The 16,800-nt window shown below is 37.1% G+C and overlaps 1 pseudogene; it reads right to left on the bottom strand.

Annotated features, from left to right (window-relative positions):
* Positions 1–2,800: 2,800 nt before the first annotated feature.
* On the bottom strand, positions 2,801–3,582 carry LOC101576919 (annotated as a pseudogene).
* Between the last annotated feature and the right edge of the window lie 13,218 nt (positions 3,583–16,800).

Here is a 16,800-nt window from a genome sequence, read left to right as displayed (position 1 = left end):
GCGTTTTGGATGACCCCACACATCTCACAAATTACACCGTAAAAGTCCAATTGCCTTTCAAAGTAGGGTTGTAGTTTAGAAGGCATCATGGTGACCTACAGGAAATAAAACACGCACACACACACACACGCAACACGCATGCACACACACACTCACACATGCACACACTCACGCACGCACGCACACACACTCACGCACGCACACATGCACACACACATGCACACACACACTCACGCACGCACACACGCACACACACATGCACACACACTCACGCACACACATGCACACGCATGCACACACACATGCACACACACACTCACGCAAGCACGCACACACACACACTCACACATGCACACACACACTCACGCACACACACACTCACGCACACACGCACACACACTCACGCACACACACTCACGCACGCACGCACACATACACTCACGCACGCACACACGCACACACATGCACACACACGCACACACACGCACACTCACGCACGCACACACACACTCACGCACACACGCACACACACGCACACGCACTCCTAACTGGCCTAGATTCAGGGTCAGCAGTAAAAGCCGTTGTTAGGAGGTGTCTGGAATTGCTCTGAGTCAACCTCAAGGCGACCTCAGCATCCATCCAGACTTACCTTCGACGAAGTGAGCCTGCTCCGTGGTGGAAGGAGAAGGACTGGAAACCGCGCCGCGCCGACTTCACCTTTGCTCAACGGATGCCACGGTGCAGCCGTAGCTGGGAAGTGACAGGAGAGAAAGGAGAAAAGGACAATGCCAGGTTCAGGGTCAAGATGACCCAAATTCTGAAAAGGAGACAAAATTACTGCAGCTCAAGTAAGGAGCAAGTATTCTACTTTAATATACGTATAGCTTTACATGCAATTAATGTAAAATTCTACTTTGTTAGTCCCATTGAATTTTCAAAATCCTCTGTAGACCATTCTGTTAACCTACATTTGAGTTCAGAACTTTGGATCAAAGACAAGGTTATTTCCTCTAGGCTTCAATATTTTTTATACAGTGGGCACAAGCGTAAGATTATTGCTGTCAAAAAGATCACTTTGGGAGAATATTCTTTATGGCAATACATTTGTTCTGACTATAAGGTAATAGTTTCATTTTCTGAGAAAGAGACCCTTAAATTTTATTGGGTGAGGAATTTTGGTATAAAGCTTTGGAGACATAGGTAGAGAAGTGTACTTACGGTATATGATCATACTAATATATAAATACTTTATATATAATTGTATCTGTCATTAATACTGTGGGAACATTGATTCTTTTTCACACTCAAATTGCATGAAAAAGTTTAACTCATGCCCAACAATTTCTGTTCTGTGCTTTAGAGGAGCATTTCCACTTGTTTAAAAACTGAACACATTTATAATTTAGTTTAGCATGGGACCCTATTAACCAATGTGGCTGATGACATAGCTTTCATACAATAGGTGCATTTTGATAAAATACAGAATTTAAACAATAATTTTATAGAGAAATACGACTTCTAGTTTAGTACACAATTTCATAAATGATACGTGCATGTTAATAGTCCATTATAAGCCACCACTGACATGTCCATAAACCCAGGTTTTCCTATACGACTTTCCTCTCTGTCTTGCTTTCTGATCTCATACCATATTCCTAGGCAGATGCTGATCTGGATTCTGTCTCTATGAGCTTGTTTGCATTTTACAGTTCCATAGTCTAGAATCATACTACAGGGACACTTCTGTAATTCTGTTCACTGGCTTCCTTCATTCATGTGTTTTTGAGATTTACCCATGTTGCTGCATTTGTTAATGTAACACCCCTCTTCCTGCTGAGCAATATTTTACTATATAAATATACTACATTTCTTTTCCTATACACAAATTGTTTCCAGTTTGAGGCTACTGTAAATAAAGCTGGTGATAATATTTACCCATGTCTTTTTATGGAAAGTTACTGATTCAGTGTTACTGGGTAATCACCCAAAGAAGTAATTTTGAATATGACTATTGAATTTTTAAGAAACTACCAAATATCTTGCCCCATGTATTCTTGTAGTTGGCAGTTCAGAGACTATCAATTGCTCTCCATCCTTACCAACACTAGGTACAAGCTTATTAATTTCACCCACTTCACTATTTAGGGGAATAGTGTTATCTCAATATAGTTTTAGTCTTCAGGTCCCTTATATTTTATGGTCAGAATTTTTATATGTAATTACTTGATAATCATGCGTACTCTTTTATAAAATATCCATTTAAACATCCTGCCTATTGCATTGTTATTTTTGCATTCTTATAAAGAGTTTTGAAAGGTCATTGAAAGCCTTTTATAATCTATGGTTTATGATTGTTGTTTCATTTTTTTAAGCTGCCTTTCACATGCAGAAATTTTAAAGTTTTGATAAAATTCATTTTATTCTATGATTTTTTTCAGTTTTCTAAACTAAGAAATGTTTTTACATTTAGGTCACAGAGACGTTAACTGATAGAGTTTATTAGCTATATCATAACTGTATCATGTATGAACAATATATTGTGAATTAATTTTTATATATGGTGTAATGTACTATTTATTTTCTTAGATGGGAGAGGTGTATGTGTACTTGCAAAACATGAGGACAATTTGTGGAAAACAATCATTTTTCTTTTTTTGCCATTTTAATATTTTTACAATCTAATAAATAGTTTTCTTGATGAATGTAGTCGTGAGAGTTGTCCAGCAGTATTCAAGTGACGGTTTTCCTGATTGGTCTGTAGTCCTCAATAAGTGTAGGAAGTTACTGTATGAAACATCTGTCAAGCTGGTAAGACTGCACTGACGCGTCCATCATTGTCAGGACTGCTGGTCACATGGGCACATTTACCCCAGATCACCTTGCCTCCTTGTGTCACAAGGCCCAACTCGCTCACATTACCTCAGTCACTGTTCCTTTGGTAATAACATCCCAAGTTATATACAGTGGCGATGAAGGATTCTTCTTCACACCAAGTATTGGCAGGCAAAATGTGGCTTTCAGTTCAGGATGTGTAACATGGGCCTTCTTAAAACGTAAGCTCATTGACCTAATGAATCTTTCATATTTAGGTGGTTGTCTTGTAAAGCCATCTCCAACAAAGCAGACATTAGTAACTGTCCTCTTTCATGCCTTCTTTTTTCTCTTTCCAGTTTGAATAACTTTTAATACTTCCATTTCTCCTTGGGCATGCACTTTGGGCAGAGAAACTACCCATTTTCCCACCTTTTCTTTTTGTTTCTATTTAATCATGTTGGAAAGTACTTTTGCAGGAGACTGTTCCTCTCTGTCCAGCAGGTAGGCAGGTCCTGCTCCTTGTGGAGTCCTTTCGTCCTTCTTTTGTTTAGTGTTTCTCTTTTCATGCATCTTGATAATCTTCATTTGTATTTTCTCAGCATGGTGCTGTTCGTGGTGGAGCTTAGACTTCAGACCAATCTTTTCTTTTTTTTCCTTCTTTGAACATTCATTAGCCTCTCAACTTTTCTTCTTTCTCTTTTTCTCCTGGTAATCCAAACGATACCCGTAGTGTTTATGGTGTAATTCAATGTACTCATTCTGTGGCATGAGGGCAATTTCAGAGCCACCATGGGTGGCCTTGGGTGTGCAGAGAAAAGTCCTAACTTTGGGGTCTCCCAGACAAAGAAATCATGTTTCTATTAAGACTTTTATGAATCTTTGTAAAAATTTAATTATTTATAGATAAGTTGTGATTGAAAAATATGGTGGACATTTATATTAAGAAATTTATTATAGTTAAAACACACTGCTAATTATTTGCTCTCTGATTGCTCCCCCTCACTTTGAAAATACCCCTCATCCTTGCCAGTATGAGTCAGTTACTTCAGTTGTGCCATCTTCGATGTCCTGAATCTATTCAAAACATGAAGCTTATCGTGATGATTTTCACCTTGTGGAGAACCCAGGATCCCATAGTACTAGATCTGCTAAATAAAGCTGGTGAGCACACACAGTTCAGAAGGAAGAATATTGGGCCAGGAAGATAGCTCAGTAGAACAAGCGCTTGCCTGGCAAGCACAAGGTCCTGAGTTCAATCCCTGGTACTACAAAGCAAACACACACACACACACACACACACACACACACACAAAAGGAAGAATTTTAAGAAGTATTGATCATAACTTAAGTTGTAGTGTAATACATTTTTTTAATTTAAATATTCTCCCTATATTTGGATCACAATTGATAGATTGTGATCACAATCTATCTCTGGATTCTGTTTCATTGATGGTCATATTACCAGAATGGCATAGTTTTCATTGTAATTTCTACAGGCTACTTGATTTTTTTTTTTTTCGGTACCAGGGATTGAACTCAGGACCCTGCGCTTGCCAGGAAAGAGCTTATTCTACTGAGCCATCTTTCCGGCCTTCTACAAACTACTTGAAATCAGATGTTACATAATCTAAAATTAGTTGACTTTTAAAAAAAATTTAAAACTTTCTCCTTTCTGTATGAGCATTGAAATCAGCTTCTCAGTTTCTAAGAAAAAGGTTGCTGATGTTTTGAGAGGAATTATGTTGAATCCATTGATCAACTTAAAAATCAACAATAATGTTGAATCATCTGACCAGTTAATATGGCATATTCATGTTATTTGTTGAGATCTTTTTTCTGCTCTTGATGCTATTTAGTTTTATTTTGCAAGTTTTCCTGTTTTGTCAGCCATATCCCTATGTATTTCAGTTATTTGCATGTTAATGTGCATGGTTCTTTTATTTATCTATTTATTTTTATTTTCAATTTTATTTTATTTTATTTGGAAGAGTAAAAACAAAAGCAAAACCAAATAGTAGAAACAAAGACAGAAGCAGGGCAACATATAGCAATGTATATGTTAACAGATTTTTCAAAACAAAAACAACTAATTAACAATAGGTGTTTTATTATCCACTTTTATCATCAAATCTGTTGCTCAGATTATCAGAAAAAGTTATGCAAGATTAGACAAATAATTATTAATCCTTGCTCTCAGGAAACCTTATTTTTTAACTGTCCTTTTTACTTTTTAAAAATTTATTTTATAGAAATTATAATAATTGATAAGACATCAGAAATGGTACATATTTAGAAGACCAAGGTAAGAGACATTCAACCATGGGTTTTGTAGTACACATTGCTGTTCTCAATGTAGTTGCTCAGATTGAAGATACCAGCATACAGAAATTGTTAAGGTGAAAATTGTAAACATTAACTGCTGTTTTCAAAACACTGATGGAAATCATCAGTACCATCATCTCAGCCACTGTACCTATGCTTGCATGGGTTCCCCCCCCCTTTTTTTCCTATCTTTTCTCCTTTCTCTCATCTTCATTGTTTAATTGTTAAATTCAGTTTCTTGCCATTTTACAATATCTCATACCTTTCAGGTTCATGTACTACGGAGAAATCTGGATCTGATCTATTTTACCTACAAGCATAGCCTCTAGTTGCATCCACTCCCCTGAAAATGACTCATTTGTCTTTCTTTATAGCTGAGTAATACTCCATTGTATAAAAATACCACATCTTGGGGCCAGGGAGCTGGCTCAGTGGAATAAGCGCTTCCCTGGCAAGTGCAAGGGCCTGAGTTCAATCCCTGGTTCCACAAAAACAAAAACAAAAAAACAAAACAAAAAAATACCACATCTTTTTCATCCATTCCTCAGGTGATGGGCATTTTGGTTGTTTCCAAGATTTGGCCATGACAAATTGTGCTGCTATAAACACGGGTGCACATGTATCAGTATGGTATGATGTGTTCAGTTCTTTTGGAAATATATCCAGAAATGGAATAGCTGGATCGAATGAGATTTCCAGTCCTACTTTTGTGAGGAGTCTCCACACTGACTTCTGTAGTGTTGTGCCAGTCTAGATTCCCGTCAAAAGTGGAGAAGGAATCCTGTTACTGCATAGCCTTTCCAGAATTTGTTGTTAGTTGATTTCTTTATGATAGCCATTCTTTCTGGGGTGAGATGATATCTCAGTGTTGTTTTAATTTGCATTTCTCAAATGACCAGTGCTGTTGAGCAATCTGTTATGTATTTATTTTCTACTTGTATTTCTTCCTCTGAGAAGTGTGTATTCATCTCAGATGCCCATTTTTTTTAATTGGGTCTTTGAATTTGGGGACCTAATCTTTTTTAGAACTTCATATATTCTAGGTAGAAGACCTTTGTCAGCGATTTTTGATTAAATATTTTCCCAATTTATGGGTTTTGTTTTCACTCTGTTGGTGATTTCTTTTGACGTGAAACACCTCATGAAATAAGATTCCAGTTGTTGATTCTTTGAAATATTGCCCATGAATTTTGTTTGTTGTTCAAGAACTCTGCCTAGCCCACAACTTCAAGATTTCTACCTATTTTCTCTTCCAGCATGTTTAGTATTTCTCTTTTAATGTTTATATCTCTAATTCATTTTGACTTTACTTTAGGGCATTTTGATAGACCTGGGTCTAGTTTTAGTTTTCAGCATGTGGAGAGCCGATTTTTCTAGCACCATTTATTAAAGAGGCTGTCTTTCTTTCAGTGAGCATTTTTGGCACCTTTGTCAAAGGGAAGATGGCTGAGTGTGTTTGTAGTTGTATCTGCATCTTCTAATCCAGTCCATTGATCCTTGGGTCTACTCTTTTGCCAGTACTATGCTCATTTTATCACAGTAGCTTTGTAATGAAATTTCAAGTCAGGGATTGTAATGCCTCTTTCCTTGCTTTGTCACCCAGGATTGCCTTACTATTCTAGGTCTTTTTGGGTTCCAAATACATTTTATGTATGATTTCTATAGATCTGTGAGGTATGTAGATGGTATTTTGATAGGGATTAAATTAAATCTGTACAGTTTTGGGATTATGGCCATTTTCAAAATGTTGGTTCTTCCTATACTCAAGCAAGTCATATCTTTCAATTTTATGAAATCCTCTTCAATCTCTTTTTTTCAGAATGTTGTAATTTTCATTGGATATTTCTTCAACTTCCTTTGTTAGATTAATTCCTAAGTATTTTATTTTTTGCATGCTATTGTAAAGGGTATTGTTTCTCTAATCTCTCTCTCTCAGTGAGTTTGTTAACTGTGTAGAGGAATGCTATTGATTTTTTTTGGTGTTAACTATATCCTGCTATGCTACTAAATTTATGTATTAATTCTAGGAGTTTCTTGGTGGAGTTTTTTGGGTCTTCCAAGTGGAGAATCATGTCATCTGCAAATGATAGTTTAACTTCTTTTATCTATTCTTGTTTTATTTCTCCCTCTTGTCTAATGGTTCTAGGTAATGACTACAGAACCATATTGATTAGGAGTGGTGACAGTGGACCCTTGTCTAGTACCTGATTTGAGAGTGAAAGATTTCAGTTTTTCCCCATTTAGAATTATGTTGACTGTTGGATTGTCATAGATGGCTTTTATGAGATTGAGGTAGATGCCATCTATTCTAGTTTTCTGTAGGGCTTTGAACATGGGTGAGTATTGAACTTTGTCAAAAGCCTTTTCTGCATCATGTGAGATGATCATGTGTTTGTGGCTGTGGTTCAATTGTTATAGTGTATTACATTTATAGATTTACACATGATGAACCATCCTTGCATCTCTGGGATGAATCCTACCTGGCCATGGTGTATAATCTTCTTGATAATTTGCAATATTCTATTTGCTAGTAATTTATTGATGATTTTTGTGTGTATGTTCAAGACAGAGATTGGTCTGTAATTCTCTTTTTTGGTTGAATCTTTTCTCCATTTTCGGTATGAGTATAATACTTGCCTCCAGGAATGATTTTTGGGAATATTGCTTCCTTTTCAATATCATTGAAGAATTTGAGGAGTATTGGGATTAAATTTTCTCTAAATTTCTTGCAGAATTTAGCTATGAATCCATCAGGACCTGGGCTTTACCTTTGTTGGTAAGTTATTTTTATTACATTTTCAATTTCATTGGCTTAAATTGGGTTATTCAGTGTTTTTATATTGTCTTGATTCAGTTTTGATAATTTGTGCCTATCTAGGAATTTGTCCAATTCTTCTGTGTCTTTGGTTCTGTGAGAATAAAGATTTTCAAAATAGCTATTGGTGATCATTTGAATTTCCACAGAATCTGTAGTAATTTCACTCTTTTTATTCCTTATTGCTTAGATTTGAGTTTTTCTTTCCTCTTTTTGATGAGGTTGGCTAGATTAATTTTGCTTAATCTTAGGGACAGCCAGATAGCTCTGTGGACTAAAGCACCTGAGTAGGCAGATGAAGGGACCTGGGATTGATCCCCAGGGGGCCATGCAGGCCTCAGCCCCAGGGCATGCTGAGACCACGATTGAAAGTGGGTGTGGTAGTACACCCTGTAATCCCAGCACTCAGGAGATGAAAACAGGAGGCTCACTGGAAGTCTGATCTGTGTAGTGAAACTCTGTAGACCCTGTACTAAAAGACATAAAATTAAAAAAAAAATACTTAGTCTTTCAAAGAACCAGCTTTTGGATTCATTAATTCTTTGTCTTTTGTTTCCTTTTTTCAATTGCATTAATTTCTGCTATAACCTTTACAATTTCCTCCTGTCTTTGGGCTTTGGCTTGGTTTGCTCTTCTTTTTCTAAAAGCTTGAGGTGTACCTTAAGAGTATTTATTCGTTCTCATTCTGTTTTGCTAACATGTAAGCTCTTCATTATAAATTTCCCTCTGAAAACTGCATTCATTACATCCCACAGTTCCAGTAAGTTTTGTTTGAATTTTTGTTGGATTGTAGATAATGTTTAGTTTTTATTTAATTTCATCTGTAACCCATTGGCTGCTAAAGAGGTTGTTATTTAATTTCCATATGTTTATGGGGATTTTGTGGTTTCTTTTGTCATTAATTTCCAGTTTCATTGCACTGTATTCAGACAATATTCATGGGATAATTCAGTTTTCTTGCATATACTTAAGCATGACCTAAGGACTAGTATGTGGTCTATTTAGGAGAACATCCTGTATGCAGTTGATATGTGTATTCAGATGTTGTTGGGTGGGACACTCAATATGTGTTCACTAAGTCCATTTGTTCGAAGGGCTGGTTTAGTTCTGCTAACTCTTTTCCATGTTTTGTCTGCTTGACCTATGTTTTTGAGATAAGCGGGTGTTAAGGTCTCCTGTTCAGATTCTGACATTATTAGATTTTTCATGTCCATTAAAATTTGTTTTTTATAGTTGGGTGCTCCCATATTTGATGCATATATATTTATGACTATCTCTTCCTCTTGAATTTTTCCCCTAACCAGTATGTAGTGACTTTCATCTTAGCCTGCTAACAGGATAGTTATCCCTGGTTTTTTCTGAGGTCCTGGAGCATGTAGTATTGTTTTCCATCATTCGACTTTCAGCCTATGAATTTTTTATGGGTTAAATGTGTTTCTTGTATACAAGATATTGTTGAATTTTGTTTCTTAATCCACTCTGCCAACTGATTTCTTTTAATTGTGTATTGAGTTCTTTTACATTAGTGGTATTAATTGATATGTATTAACTTATCTTTGCCATGTTATTTTCCTGTTTTTGGCTCCCTATTTTTCTCCTGTGCTTGTTTGCCCTGTTGGGTACATTCTTTCAATTGTCATTCTTGGAATTGTGATCGTTTTGATCCCTTTCTAGAACATCTTTTACTACTCTGTGTAAGGTTGGTTTGGTTGTTATGAATTTCTTTAGTTGTTCTTTGTCATGGAAGTATTTTACTTCTCCATTAAACTTGAAAGAGAGTTTTGCAGGATATATCAGTCTGAGTTGGAATTTGTTTTCTTGTAGGATGTGAAATACTTCGCTCCATCCTTTTCTTGACTTGATGGTTTGTGAGGAGAAATTTGCTGTTATTCTTATGGGTTTTCCTTTAAATGTGATCTTTTTGTTTTCTGTACTGGCTTTTAGTAAGATGCTCTTGTACTGAATTTCTGGGATCTTGATATTATATACCTGCATGTAGTTTTAATTGCATTAATATTATTTAGATTTCTAAATACCTTGGTTACCTGAGTGTCAGATTGTTTCCCCATAATTGGGATGTTTTATGCTATTACTTCTGCCTATATTCATTTTACATCATTTGTATTGGCTTGTTCTTTCTCATTGATGCCTATTAGTCTCATGTTGTTCATCTTTGCATTATCTTGTAGCTGGTGGATTATTATTACCTGGATGCTAGTTGTTTTTAAGAGATCTTTCCTTACCTTTTTGCTAGCTGCAATGTTGTCTTCAAAGTCTGAAAGTCTGTCTTCACTTTCATTTAAGTGGTTTTGCCAACTTTTGATGGAGTTTTTTAATTTCCTGTATATCTCTTTGAATCTGTTCCATGCATTCTATTCCTTTATTATATTGCTCAAAATTTCCGTCCTTGTTTCTCTGTTCTCCATTTTTAATCACCATCTTCTTTAGAAACACTTAGTAATTCTTTCATTATAGTTCTCATTTCTTTTTTTACTTGCGAGATTATTTCTTAACCAATTTCCTCTGTACACCCTTCTACAGTTATTTCTTTACTTCAGTTGCCATTATTTCAAAGATTTCAGGTGTATGACTCCCAATTTCTCATACTCTGATGCCTCCTGGATTTGTTCTAGGTGAACTTGGGCCCAAGATTGCATTTTGCTCCTTCTTTTTGTCATTTTCTATTTCAGAGAATATTCTTTATTTTGGTTCATGTGATACGTTTTGGTGAAAGTTTGATAGGAGGTAGCTGGATCTCTGCACTAAGAACTTCTCCGTAAAGGGTCTGTTCTTTAGGTATCTACCGCGTGCCTGTCAGAGACTGCTGTTCTGTGTGTACCCCAAAGTGTTGCCTTCTCTGATGATTTAGAATGAGGTACTGGTTTTTGTTTGGCCCTGTCCTCCATTCTTCTGTTTAGGGCTTTGGTAAGGCTATTGCCTGGGTGCCTCCTGATATTATTACCCAAAGGAGAACATGTGGTTAAGGCAGATATGGTATTCTATTTGTAGTAGCACATTAGCAATACTAAAGACTGTGAAATTTAGAAATTAACAAACTTTTGTAACTAACAGTTGTGTACTTTAGACCATAAGAGTAAACATTATAGCTGTATAAGAAAACAGATCATAAATTGGGAATTTCTATTTAAATTAGATCCCCTGAGTTCTGTCTTGACACCTCCCCTTTATGTACCTGGAATCTTCCAGGCAAACTAATTCAGCCAAGCTACCTCCTGCCACCTCTGTGCCGTGAGGATCCTCGCCTTAGGTGGGGTCTTAGCCTGGCACTGTGTGTTCAGCAGGATGCCTCAGCTCCCTGGGTCTAGTTCTACTGAACCTGAGCCTGACTGCCCAGCCCGGCTCGGGTCTGCCCTCCGGGCTCTCAGCTGCCCTCTGCTGTGTCCTGCTGAAGTGGCCCAGGGGGCTGTGCACTGCCGGCTGGCTGTTGGGCTGGCAGCTGCTTCCTGCTGCCGGTGCTGTCTTTTACATTGCAATTTATTTTTTCCTTTGCATTTCTTGTGCCTAGAAATTGATTTTGTACATGTGTCTTGTGCTTTTCAACTTTAACAAGGTGATTTTTAACTTCTTGTTTCTACATAATTAGATATTTTCTCTTTTTGATGTTTAATTTAATTCTGGTATTCTCAATAACATAATTCATATGTATTTCATTGATAAATTTTATTGGATTTTGTTTTATGGACTAGGATACTGTCCGTCTTAGTGACAGTTCATTGTGCATATGGAATGCTGCCCATCTGTGTGCCGTAATAGGCAGCAAGTAGCATAGCCTTGGTGACATCAAAGTAGTCCTTCAGTTCCAATTGTTTGGTTGCTACAAGAGAGAAATATTGAAATAAAGACGATCATTTCGGGCCTGCCCGCTTACCCCTGCAAGTGTGTCAGGTTTTTCTACTGCATTTTGGAGTTCCATAGCTTGGTACCCAGACACGGAAGTGTATGACCTCAGTACGAATTTGCCCCACTTTCTGGACTCAATTCCTGTTAATCCAGAATCGGCATCTACTTAATCTAATGCTAACATAAAAGATCTGTTCCCATTATTCTGCATTCAGCCTTTTATTTCTTTGTGTAAAATTGATTTGTTGTAAGCAGCTCATATATGTACCCTGCTTTTTAAAAGTAATTTGGCAGACACTTTTTGCTTGCTGTGATGTTCGGGGTGGTTATCTTTAATATATACATATATAGGTTTAAATTTGTCATCCTCCTAGTTATTATTATTTGAATGTCTAATTTATTATTTTTTCCTTCTACTTTCTTTGGGATTGGATGTTTTAATTTTTTATCTCTTGTTTTTTCTATTCTGGATCATTTGTTGATTTGATTGGGATAAGTCTGTATTATTATTATTATTATTATTATTATTATTATTATTATTATTGGAACTGGGGATTGAACTCAGGCCCCCGCGCTTACCAGGCAAGTGCTTATTCCACTGAGCCATCTCCCTGGCCCCAAGTCTGTTTTACTATAATAGTACTTTCTTTACTTTATAATTTACATCTTAACTCACCACACTCCATTTTAAAACATTCATTTCAATCTTCAAATATGTAATATATATTCTTATTTTTCTTGTGGCATTGTTTTTTCTAAATGAGGTAAATATATGTATAAAATTTGAAACATAACTTATATAAGTTGTAACTCCACAATATGTTATTTTTAATTAAACAATCATAGTTTTTGAATACTTACATAATAAAAGGATATATATATATATATATATATATATACAGTTTCTAGTTTTAGTGGGAACATGCATCTATATGGATATTTGTTGCTCCTGTCTGAGCACCTTCCTTAGCGTAATCTGTTGCAGACTACGCTGGGTGGCTATGGTACTTGTGACCCGACCTCCGAGCTGTTCAGGCCTCTTCCCAGGAGCCCCCGAATAAGTCGGTGTTTGAGCATCGGGATGTCTGAGCCTGGAGGAGGAAGCCATGTTCTTAGGAAGTGGTGGAAGCTCAGAGCGAGAGGCAGGGCCTACTAAGAGCTCCCAGATCATGGGAAGGCACGCTCAGACAGCATCAGGAGACCTGTCTCTTCTTTCTCTTCATTCCCAGCCAGCAGTGAGCAGACTGTAATCTGTGACATTCCACCTCTGGGATTACTGTGCTGTCACAGACTTAAAAAGCAATGGAGCCAATTAATAATGTCTAAATCTTTCAGCACTGTGAACCAAACTAAACCTTTTAATTTATAAACTGATTATCTTAAATACAATACTCATTACAAGAACAGAAAACCGCTAAACTCCAGGAGGGGACTGTGACTGGCAGTGCAGCTGATGTGACGAATGTCCTTGCCTTTACTACGATCCACTCTATAGCAAAGCTGACGAGAGTCCAGCCCTGCGAGGGTGCTACGCTGGGTACGACTGCGTTCTTCACAAGAGACTCACTGTGTCTTCCTCCTGCCTTTGGGGAGCACGGTATCATCGGGTGAGCTGCTTGTGAAGAAGAGGATGGCAGGAGAAACTACTGGCCTCGTCCCGGAGCTAAGGGCAGCCTCCAGCCATGCCAGCAAGACCTAAAATTTCTGGTCGTAGAAACTCAAGGAAATTAATTCTACCAAAAACTAAAATGGTGTTCTTCATTTGACCCTAAAGAGAATGCAGCCCTGTTGGCAATTTATAGTTTGATGTGATCCCAAAGAGCAAAGTCCAGCTACCTATGAAATAATAAAAGGCATATTGTTCTAAGCTTTTAAGTTTGTGAATACTTGTTATATGTAAATAGAAAATTAACAAAGTGGGTTTGTGACATAAAATATTTCAGTGCTTTTGTCTGAACACACCTTTACTCTATTAGTACTTAAACATTTGACCACAATTTTATCCAAATACAATATTTATTGCTATTAGCTACTGTATACGTGTTCCTCTGTATATAATTTTTCCTTATCTCTAAGAGCTTTTAAGATTTTATTCTTTATTAGTTCTTTTGAGTAATTTCATTATCATGGGCACTGGTTTAGCTTTCTGTTCTTTTTCATCTTTTTGTATGTACTTATAGGTGATGGAGTTTTCCATTTCCAGTGTTACTGGAATATGAAGCATGTCAACGGTTACAGTCTCCAGTTATGCGCCCCCCCCCCATCTCCTGCAGAAATGACAGTCACATCTACGTGGTGCTATTTGAAGCTGACTCATCTCTGATTAATGGTCGACTCATTTTTAAAGTTCTTTTTACAAACACATTTCCTTCTTGAGAGTTTTTATTTCTATTACTTCCAAGTTCACTGATAATTTATGCGACAATACATAATCTGGCTATTAATCCTACTCAGTAAATTTTTAAATAAACTTTCATTTCATTTTTAAAAAGCAGTGGAGTTTTGCAAAAATTGTAAAAACAGTGCAGAATGTTCTCATTTATAACACATCCAGATTCCTCTGTTGTTCACATGTGCATTAGCCTGGAACATTTGTCAAAAATAATAAATCTCTATTCATACATTATGACTCCATAAAGTACAGATGGTATTGATTTGTTTCTTTTGTCTTAACCTAATGTTCACTTTTTGCTCCAGGTCTTACCTGGGATGGGGCCTTGCATTTATCCACCAAGTCTCATAAGGTTTTCCTAGACTGTGGGGTTAGCTTTCTTTCAAATTATTGATCTGTAGGGTTTTGACAAGTAACTAGTCGTATATTTTAGGACACCCCTCAGCTCTGATTTTTAAATGTTTGACTGTACAAAGATTCTCTGCTTAGTGAAGGAAAGCGCAGAGACGAGGTATAGTTCTTAACGATTTATGTCAAGATTATAGGTTGTCAGTGTGACTTAAATTCGTTGGTGTTAACCGTGACTGCTGCTGGAGTAATGTTTGCAGGTTTCTCCACTTGAAAGCCATTCTGCCTTTCTTTTCCCTAATGAGCTTTTTTGGAAGTAAATCACTGTCTGTAATTGTATTTCAAAGTAAGGACTATGTGCATCTTTTTGAGAAAGAAATACCTATGTAAATTATCTGCATAGCAGAATTGTCTACTTTAAAACAGTTCTTTAAATTCAATCATTTATTTATATCATTTCAGTTCATGGGTATTTATTTTGTATTTTGAGTTGTAAGTCAATATTGGCTTTATTTTGTGGTTAAATGTTTCAGCTTTGGCATGGGTGCACGTTCTGCTGGCTCTTGTTTCTTCTGCCAAAGTTCCACCTGAGTGTCCCCTTTTTTCTTGCACTGCGCAGTGCTCTGAACTCTTCTTGTGGACTTTCTGGCCCTGGAGTCACTTGCTTCTCCAAGAATCCTAGTTTTTTAGCTGTGAGTAGCTGTTAATTGAGAGCAGTGTGCTTGGCATGCTTGTGTGTAATAAAGACAGACTCCAGTTTTGATGTTCGCTACTGACAGCTTCACAAAGCGCCCCTCCTTTCTCCCTTGTGTCCCACATCTGAGACGCTTAGAAAGTTCCCACATAGGAACAAAAGTCTTAGAAGATCCAAGCCAAGCAGGGTCCATCTGTCCCTTCTGCGTGCAGCTGGGATTGATCATGCCGTGCCAGGCTCCAACCATAATGAAACCAAAACCTCTTTGCAGACTCAGTCTTTTCCGACCCACTTGAGAGTCTGCTTGCTGCCTCTCGAAAGTTACTCTATGCGCCTAATAAACTTTTTATATCTTTCTCGAGCGTGGCTGGAATCATCAGTCTGAGCATGCAAATCAAATTTTGTATGAAGAATTGATTCCACCACTGAAAGGGGTCGCCACAAGACATTGCTACTACAGTGTTATTTCTCCTAGAGTAGTGTTGCTGAAACAAGCAAAGAAGGACATTTTCACACACTGACCCATGTGTATACAACGTCTGTAAAGTTATAGACACGTGTGCACGCGTAGTGTCTACATGAAGTCAAGCATGAATTCCAGTAGATGTCTTCCCAGGACAAATAAGCAATACATGTAGTAGTTCAGTCGACATGTCCTTCTTGTCCTTACCCTCCTACCAGCGAGAAATCTGGCTCTCACATTCACCATTCACTTGCAGAACTTTTACATGTTAATAGTTTAATGGTATACATGTTAATGACTTCAGAATCCTTAATTTCCAACCTCTATATTCAACTTGTCAGATTTTGTATTCTAAACTGGCGTTCCTCCAGTCTCACAGACGTTTCTTCATTTTTCTTGTATAGATTGAGTTTAATTCGACTGTGTGGCTACATGGCTTTTGATATTCATACAACATAGTCTGTATACGACTAGTGCCATGTAGAAAAGATTCCTCATTCTAAAATATCTCTCGCTGCACCTAACCAAAGCTCCCACTCGTCCGAATCCCTAACAGCTCATGTGTGTGCCAGGTTTACTGTTTGCATGTCAGAACATCAAAATTCTAAAATACATATTGAAAGTCCTTCTAATATGCCTTCTGTGGAGGGTTGCTCCCTTCACTGATCAGTATGGAGTAAGGACTCTTCTCTTCCTTTTGTGCGATTTTCTAGATTATTCTCTTCTGCCGATGAGTATTCCACAGTATGTGCGAGTCACACCTTATTTAACCACTAACTTGTTAAAAGATACCTTGGCTGCTTGCAGTACTTAAAAATTATAAATTGAGCAAGGTTCCCATGGAATGTCTTGTGCAAGATGTTGTAGTGTTATATTTTCAAATCATTTTAGTAAATGCAGGACAACATTCCTGTTAGAAAATTTTATTAGACTATGTTTAGCTTTGAAAGAAATTGGAAGACTCAATACTATTATGGACTACTGGACTCTTTTAGAGTATTTTGCTAAGTTAACACACTATAATATTCAAATGATGGAACTAAACAAAAAAGGGGATACAGATGAATGTCCATTTTGTATCTGTGTATTCA

This window comes from Octodon degus, unplaced genomic scaffold, assembly GCF_000260255.1.
Source record: "Octodon degus isolate 3935 unplaced genomic scaffold, OctDeg1.0 scaffold00084, whole genome shotgun sequence".
In the NCBI taxonomy this organism is placed as follows: Eukaryota; Metazoa; Chordata; class Mammalia; order Rodentia; family Octodontidae; genus Octodon; species Octodon degus.
This window is presented reverse-complemented; position numbering and strand designations above follow the sequence as displayed.